Raw genomic sequence first — 8594 nt, 5'->3', positions numbered from 1 at the left:
TTACCTGGCCTCATCAGATTAGCCTTAAATGATCCTTAAAAATCTTCTGATTACAGACATGCAACCACTAAAATTCCTGTTTCCCTCTATCACCTTCAGTCTTCGACATTTCACTGAGGCTCTTTGCCCTAAGCAAATGCTGCTGTGAATGTCACGTCATGACCATATTGGGCACTCTGAATCTGCCACTGGCACTATTGTAACCTTGTTTTTTTCCTGACTTCCCACTGCTTTTTGGTCTGCATGGAATAAAAACGGCCGTTCTTTTGCAACCTGGCTTACACCACTGTAGCTGGTGCTCATGAAAAAGTTTTTAGAACATCACAGGAAAATGCAGAAGAGACAGGGAATATTTCTGACAATTTCGACAGATTCCAAAATACTCAGTTTTACTTCAACTACTGTTCTGATGCAAATCCAAATAGCAGCCCTGCCAGAACTGTGGCACAGAGAGGTGATTTGGGGTCTGGGGCAAAACTTTGGATGCTCTGTGAACTCTGTCTGTAGAATCATAGAATGATTTGGGTTGGGTAGGACCTTAATGATCATCTCATTCTAAGCCCCTGCCATGGGCAGGAACACCTTCCACTATTCCAGGTTGCTCAGAGCCCCATCCAATCTGGCCTTCAACACTTCCAGGGATGGGGCAGCCAAAGCTTCTCTGGGCAACCTGTTCCAGGGCCTCACCAGCCTCACAAGAAGAATTTCTTCCTAATATCCAATCTAAACCTCCTCTCTGTCAGTTTGAAGCCATTGCCCCTTGTCCTGTCACTCCAGGCCCTTGGAAATAGCCTCTTCTCATCTTGCTTATGGGCTCCCTTCAGGTCCTGGAAGGCCACCATTAGGTCACCCCGAAGCCTTCTCTTCTCCAGGCTGAACAACCCCAATTTCCTTCACACTTTTTTCTTTGACTGGTAGTCCAGGTGCACAAAGAATTAACCATGTTCATCTCGTTTTAGTGGTAGCCAGGAACCACAGTAGCAAGCACCCTCCATCTCCTATCCCCAAACTTCCTACCCACCACTGCTCTGTCAACCTTCATTGTGCCTGACAGTCTCACTACAGCTTTTCTGAGCAGCCCAGCCTGCCTCAACACCTTCAGGAAAGCCAGATATCCTTAGATATGGTACAAAAACAGCTGATGCTCACAACTGCAAATGTACTGGGTCCTCATGGGAAGCAGTGGGAATTTGCCAATCAGAACTTGGTCCCTAGGCTCATGTCAGGTGTGTAACACAGCTACATGGAAATGTCTGTCCACTTTCTGCATCTCACACAAATATCTTGTTCTTGATCAAAGTCAGAGCCTTTTGCTGTGGAGACTTAACCCTTAGTTGTTCTGTGCCGTAACATAAATGTCCATGGGAAGTGACTTAATAACAAATTTTAAGCTTGGACTAAAGGAAAAAAGATGAATTAATGCTAAGGCAAAGGACTATAAATCAGAAGATGTGTCTTCTGTTCCTGGCTTGCCACTCCTGATTTTAGGAGAGATAAAGCAGAGCTTTGTGGTGTCCACTTTCCATTTGTAAAAGAATATTTTCCTGTTTCGACAGTGCTGGTTGACCAGATGTACTTATGTCTCATGGTGATGTAATCATTAAAAAAGTGGTAAGATAATGGAAATATCCAACTTGTTACAGCTCCAATTACAAGTTAACTAGGTTAAATGTGCAATTTAGAGGGAGCTGAATTTGATTTTTACAACAATTTGGAACATCATAATGCTGATTAAGGACTATCTCACTGTGTTTGAATCCCAGGGAACTTAGACCCCAACATCTAAAAGCAGCCTCAGGGCTACTGATCACCTGAAATGTGTGAGGATTTATTAGAGTCCCATGCTGGGTGTTTCTGGCATCTCTCAGCTCTCCCACACTGGGAACAGCAAATGCTGGCTTTAAGGGCTGGCAGCTATGAATGGCATCCCTCAGCTTCCACACAACTCTGCACCCTTGGGCTCCTTGTGGAAATACTGATGTCACTCTGCTTTCTGGCTGGAGCAAGATAATCAGGAGACCAAAGGGTCTGCCTACTTAGAAAACCATCCTTTGAAAGCTCCCTGGGCCCAGCAGTGCAGAGTCCAGTTGATTCTTCAGATTATCCAGTGCATGTCAGAGATAAATAAGGATATGAGTTAATGCCTGGAGACCCCATTTGCTTTCTGATTTCACCATTTTTTTAATACTTTGGTATGTCTCAGTGGTTTCAGAAACCTCTGTTTCACTTCTGAGACTTCTCCCTTGTCCCAGGTGTGTCTTTTTTGGGAGGTGTGTGAAGAACAGACAGCAGATGCTCTCTTTGCCCTGAAAACCCCTTCTTCCCTTTTCTTCTGAGCTTCTCTGCCCAGGTGTTTGGGTGGCTTAGCCCAGCAGTCAGGAGGGGCTCAGGGAGGAAGGCAGGAAGAACCTCTGCTCTGTACATGCTGTGCTGCATCTGCTTCATGTTATCGCACATCCATTTCATGCAAGCTCTGTGAGCAGGGTTGGATTTGTCAGATGTTACGGAATTTCCCCGAGGTGTTCCCTCCTCATGCCACCATCAAAGCACACTTTGAATCAGAGTAAAAACCATTTCTGAGTACAAGGACAGGCACATGCTGCAGAGACCTTTGTGCAGTGGGTTGTTTCCTGGGATTCTACTTGTGAATTTGGCTTAGATGAGAGCTCTATGCTGTAGATGGCAGAAGGGGATCACAGCACTGCAACTGGACCAAGCTTCAGGATTAGCACTCAGGAAACCAATTTTGCTGCTGCTCTGCTCCATGACATGTAGAAGTTATGTCACATTTTAAGTGGAATAATGATACCTACTTTGTGAAACACTTAGAGAGATGCTAATGAAAAGCACTATATTAAAGTATTGATATTATTGTTATTGGTTAACTGTATTTCTTACAGGTAGCCTATTTTTAGGTCAATATCTCAATCATTCAGCTTCATCTGATTACAAAATATTATAACTTCTATAATACCTGAGCTTATTAACTGTTTCTTAGTAGTGCAATACAGTTATTGTTTTCTTTACCCTTGTAAGAGTGGCATCCTAAGTTATCCCAGCCTTCCCCCAAATTGTCTTACTCTTAGTATACCAACGTAAAATAACTTTGAGAAAAACAGAGTTGACTATCTCACATTAAGACCTGCATAAACAAAATATTTTAGTGCTGACAATTAAAGGTTTTTCTTTGATAAACTAAAAGCTGTAGTGGGTTAAATTCATCCTCAGCTGAAATTGATGTTACACCCACCTGTGGGACCTCTGGGGCAGAAGTGTCACAGGAAGAGGAAGGTGAGGGCTCAAAACAACCACATCTGTTGGACCTCAGAGCAAGGAGCAGAGGGAACAGGGGGTGCCAACAGCACTGTTACAACACCAGTGGGAATTTGTGGCTAATTTTTGGCCCCAGGGAAAAGAGTGAGCACCTACATCATTTGTCCTTCCAGTAATCTTGGATGTAAACTAAGGGGCAGTCGATACTTGCACTGCCCTGGATCCTACTTAGCTCATCTGACCCAGGGTCAGCATCCAATACTCTCTGATTAGGTGCTCTTAGGTATTTCACACTTGGAGAGGTTAACGTTTAATACCAGTTTTATGTACTTCTTTTCATATCCATGTCTTCCTTGGATTTTTGATTTTTTTTTTACTCATTGATATATGATACTATTGACTGGCTGCAGAGCCAGAGAGCTCTGTGAAGCAGATCCTTACCTTCTTGGAGGTAAGACAGAACAGAATAGGGTGGCTGGAAATGTGTTTCTCTTAATTGTGTGTGTATCATCATCATCGTGTCTGGGCTTCGCAAACAAAGATTTGGGAAGGGCTCTACCCACATTTGCTACAAGCGCACTGGTGGCTAAAGAGGCCAGTGCAACATAGACAGGTCTGGTTGCAAAAGGCACAGCAGAAAGACTCCTTGGATGGTATTGGCAAGACACGGTTCTTTCTGCGTTGTCTTTTCTCCTCCAGAGTGACCCTGCGTGCGTTCTCAAAGGAAGCAGCAGCGTTATAGATGGTGTGTCTCCAGACCTCCCGATTGGAGGCCAGAGTAGACCAGTGATGAAGATCAATGTGGCCAAGGCTGAGATGTTGTTTCAGGGAGTCCTTGTATCTCCTCTTTGGGGCTCCTCTCTTGCGACAGCCGCTGGCAAGTTCACCATAAAGCAAGATCTTAGGGAGCCAGTGGTTGGTCCTTCATCCTGGAGACGTGCCCTGCCCATCGCAGCTGTGTTCTCAGCAACATGGCCTCAATGCTTGTGACTGCTGCCTGTTCTAGAACAGATGTATTGGTCACATAATGTGACCAGTGGATGTTTAGGATTGTACGGGGGCAGCGTTGATGGAAGCGTTCTAGGAGACGCAGGTGGTGGCGGTAGATGACCCATGATTCAGATCCATATAAAAGAGTGGGCAGCACAATAGCTCTGTAAACACTGATCTTTGTACTTTTCTTCAGGTGTTTATTTTGCCAAACTCTTTTATGGAGTTTTCCAAAAGCACTATATGCCTTTGCTAACCTGTTGTCTATCTCTGTCAATCTTACCATCCGAGGAGATGATGCTTCCCATGTAATTAAACTGCTGGACTGATTTGAGCTCTGATTGGCCAATGGTGATATGGGGATGATGGAAGACTTCCTGAGGTGCAGGTTGATAGAAGACTTCTGTCTTCTTTAAGGTGACTTCCAGCCCAAAGAGCTCAGCAGCCTCAGCAAAGCAGGATGTTAAACGCTGCAGGGCTGCTTCTGTGTGGGCGACGAGGGCGGCGTCATCAGCATAAAGCAGCTCCCGGACAAGATGGTTTAAGGTCTTGGTGTGGGCCTTCAGTTGCCTTAGGTTGAACAGACTTCCATCAGTACGATATCAAATGTAGATATCGTCCTGATACTCGAGGTCTGCAGTGACCCTTTGGAGCATCGTGCTGAAAAAGATTGTGAATAGGGTTGGTGCAAGAACACAGCCTTGTTTCACACCATTGGTTATTAGAAAGGGCTCAGAAAGTGCATCGCCATATCTGACTTGGCCGCGCTGACCCTCATGGAGTGAGATGATCATTTTAAGGAACTTGAGGGGACATCCTAAATGCTCCAAAAGCTGCCACAGGCCTTTTCTGCTCACAGTATCGAAAGCCTTGGTGAGATCAACAAAGGTTACATAGAGTCCTTGGTTCTGTTCCCTACAGTTCTCTTGCAGTTGTCTGAGAACAAATACCATGTCTGTGGTGCTCCTGTTGGCTCTGAAACCACATTGGCTTTCAGGTAGAATTCCTTCTGCTATAGCAGGTATTAGTCTGTTCAAAAGTATTCTTGCCAGGATTTTGCCAGCAATGGAGAGCAGAGTAATACCTCAGTAATTTGAACAGTCTGATTTATCTCCTTTCTTCTTATACAAGGTGATGATGACTGCGTCATGAAGGTCCAATGGTAGTACACCTTGTTCCCGACAGCGCACCACGAACTCGTGAAATTTATCAAGGAGTGCTTGGCCCCCACGCTTCCAGATTTCAGGTGGAATTCTATCAACCCCAGCTGCCTTGCCAGTTTTCACCTGCTGAATGGCCTTAAGAGTTTCTCCCAAAGTAGGAGTAATATCCAATTCATTCTTTGGCAGTTGTTGTGTAATGTATTGAATTGCTGAGTCTTGAACTACATGGCTAGTACTGAAAAGAGTCTGAGAAAAAACACCCAAGAAAGAGAATTGAGCGGTTACACATTTTTAAGCAAGTTACACTTTTATCTCGTTATTTGCTAAGAAACAAAACACCCTCTGCTACCAAATACCAAATGTTTGTACATGTGCAACACAACTTTTGTTTCCTCTCCCTGCCTAATTTTAGAACTGCCACCTCTTCAGTGTAGGATTGTCGCTTTTATTTTACAGTGGTTACTGCAGCTTTGCAGTAAGGACTTTGTTGTCTAAATAAGGGAAAGCAAAATTCCTTAGTTTCTTGTGCTGTAAATTAGGCAAGCATAGGCAGAGAACCGAGACTTAGAATTCCTCATCTGATAGATACATGTTTTCTTATCAGCTGAAGTAAACCATCACATCATTTCTCAGCCCATGTTCCTTGGTGCTTAGTAACGTTACCCTTGCCACATGCCAGAAGCATTTGAGCTAAGATTTAGTGTGTAAATCCAAACCAAGTACTTCTGAGTTAAAGCTAGACCTGGGTAAGACTAGACTAGCACTTTCAGGCTGCTCAGGTTTCTTAGAGGACCTAAAAAGGTGCATTTCCTGTATATGAGAATAAAGATGTCAAGGGGGACTATTTCTAGAAGCTTGTATAGTTCAGGCTGCATTCTCTGTGTAGCAGTCACATGTCCAAAATTTTGACTGATTATTCTTTGACAGTCTACTAATTTTCTCTCTCTTCAAATTCATGCAGCCACATACCCTGAGTTTAACCAAATGTTTGGGTTTTGTTTTATTTCCAAATACTGATACAAAGATTGACCAGGAAAAATTGGCAAAAATCTCTGTTGGGGATTGCTTGTAATGGCTTTAGAGAGAAACTATATACAGGATAACTGGAAAACCCCATTGCTAAGTAGCAATTGAAGAAGAAAGTACAGGTGCGAGGAAGAAGAGGTAGAAGAATAAGAGACCATGAATAAATAATGTTTTTTCTGCTGAACTTTTATGATAATCCCTGGTATTCTGATTTTAAATATATATATATATATAGCTTTCACAAATGACAGAAAAGGTGGTGGAGTTATTCTGAGGGAGGTAGAGGAAAAGAGGTCACTCTATTCAGGGGATGAGCGTGCCACTGGTAAAATGGCTTATTCCCAATCCTAGGAGGCTAAACCCAGTCCCTGCTGTTCTGCTGTTAGCTGACTGAGCTACAAAGACATCAATAAGCTCATGCCTGTCTTGAGGAGCACACCTGCAGCTATGTCTGCAGTTTGGAAGTCCACCACAAACCTATGCTTATGTCAGTACTAAGGGTAAAAGATATTCTCCAGATCCAAACCCTTCTTATGCTAATGCCATTTTTAGATATTCAGAGGAGATGAGCCCCAGGAGTTCTGACACCAGGATTAGTGCTGTCTGCTGAAGTGGAAGAAGGAGAGGACAGATGACATGTTGTGTCCTCACATTTTTCCCAGTATTCTCTGTGCTGTTTATGGTGACATGTACAGAATTTTTTCATTCCATCTTGCTGCAGATGCTGACTCAGGGTGCAGTTCTAGGCAAAAGGACTAGATGTTTCAAATCTCCATACAGGTTCAGAAGCTGAAAAATATTCCAAGATGCCTGATCATAAATCCCCTAGCTGCTCTAGGCTTCTCCTGCACTCTTTCCTTTGGAAATGTGTGTCGCCTCCATTGTGTGGAAAGGTGGAGCTGGCTGTAGAGCATTGTGTGCTGCTGGAGTAGATGGGTGACTGTACACTGACTGTAAGAAACACAAACCCAGGGGAGGAGTGATTCATGGTTTTAACTATGCTGAAATTAGAACTGTCCACAGAAATGAGGCTGAAATAGAGGCTGTCAGGTACCACTAACCATCACTTATGAGGCAACAGTAGCCCTAAACAGAAAAAAATAAGACAAGCTTTGGTGGTATGATGGCAAAACAACCTAATCTTTATCCATATTAGTATTCCCATAATTTATGCCACTGCTGGGGCTGGTTGTTATCACTGACAGCAAACTGCTGAGATCAGTATCACACTGATCACCAGGACCAAGCAGAATTTCACCTGGTACTCACACAGAATTTCTGGACGTGGAAAGAGACTTTGTGCCAAGGGACAAAAATGTGTGTAAAGAATAATTATGCATTTCCATTTTGTTTTATTCCTGAGACTGATTCGGGAATATGATCCATTTCAAAGCCTGAGCTGGTTTCAAAAACACCCTGAGAGGTGTTCATTCAGCACTGAAAAGCATATGGGTGATGGAAATTCAAGACAACCATCTGCTGAGGGGCAGAGTTTCCAACAGTGCCATGTATCATCAGGAGGATTCAGTGTCTGTGGTGAGCATATTAGTGTGGATGCCACCAGATTTTCACTTGAAGCCAAAAAACAGTCCAGATCCAAAGGATCCAAAGGACACAAATGATGAGGCCACTAAGTGAAGGCAAGTGAGAGTTAGAAGTTTCCTTTTATGCTGACAGACTCTCTAAGCTTGTCATTGCAATAGTACCTGAAGAGATTAATGAAAAGTCAGATGGCCTTGATCCATGTTTTGCTGTTCTTGGAAAGCCTGGTTATAAATCTGTAGGAATTGGTAAAAATAAAGATAAAAATAATCCATCAGCAAATGTTACTCATGTCAATATGAAAGAAACTAAATTTTATATCAAAATAAACAAGCCTTCCAATAGAAATGAGCTTTTCTAGAAGAGAAGGGTAGGAAAACAGGAGAAGGAAAAATGCCATCACAAAGATATTTTGGCCAAGATGAATTTTGTAAATAATTTAAGCAAGGAGATACTAATTTATGCAAATAATGTGGTTTCAGTCACAGTGGTCTCATGGAAGACCATGAGGTCAAGCAAGTGACTCAAATACAGCTTGTAATTGTGCTGAAACTAAGGCCATGGTTTCAGACTTAGTAGGCTCCTGTATGAAAAACTTAC

This window comes from Chiroxiphia lanceolata, chromosome 5, assembly GCF_009829145.1.
Source record: "Chiroxiphia lanceolata isolate bChiLan1 chromosome 5, bChiLan1.pri, whole genome shotgun sequence".
In the NCBI taxonomy this organism is placed as follows: Eukaryota; Metazoa; Chordata; class Aves; order Passeriformes; family Pipridae; genus Chiroxiphia; species Chiroxiphia lanceolata.
The sequence above is the reverse complement of the archived record's forward strand: the minus strand, read 5'-3'. Positions refer to the sequence as shown.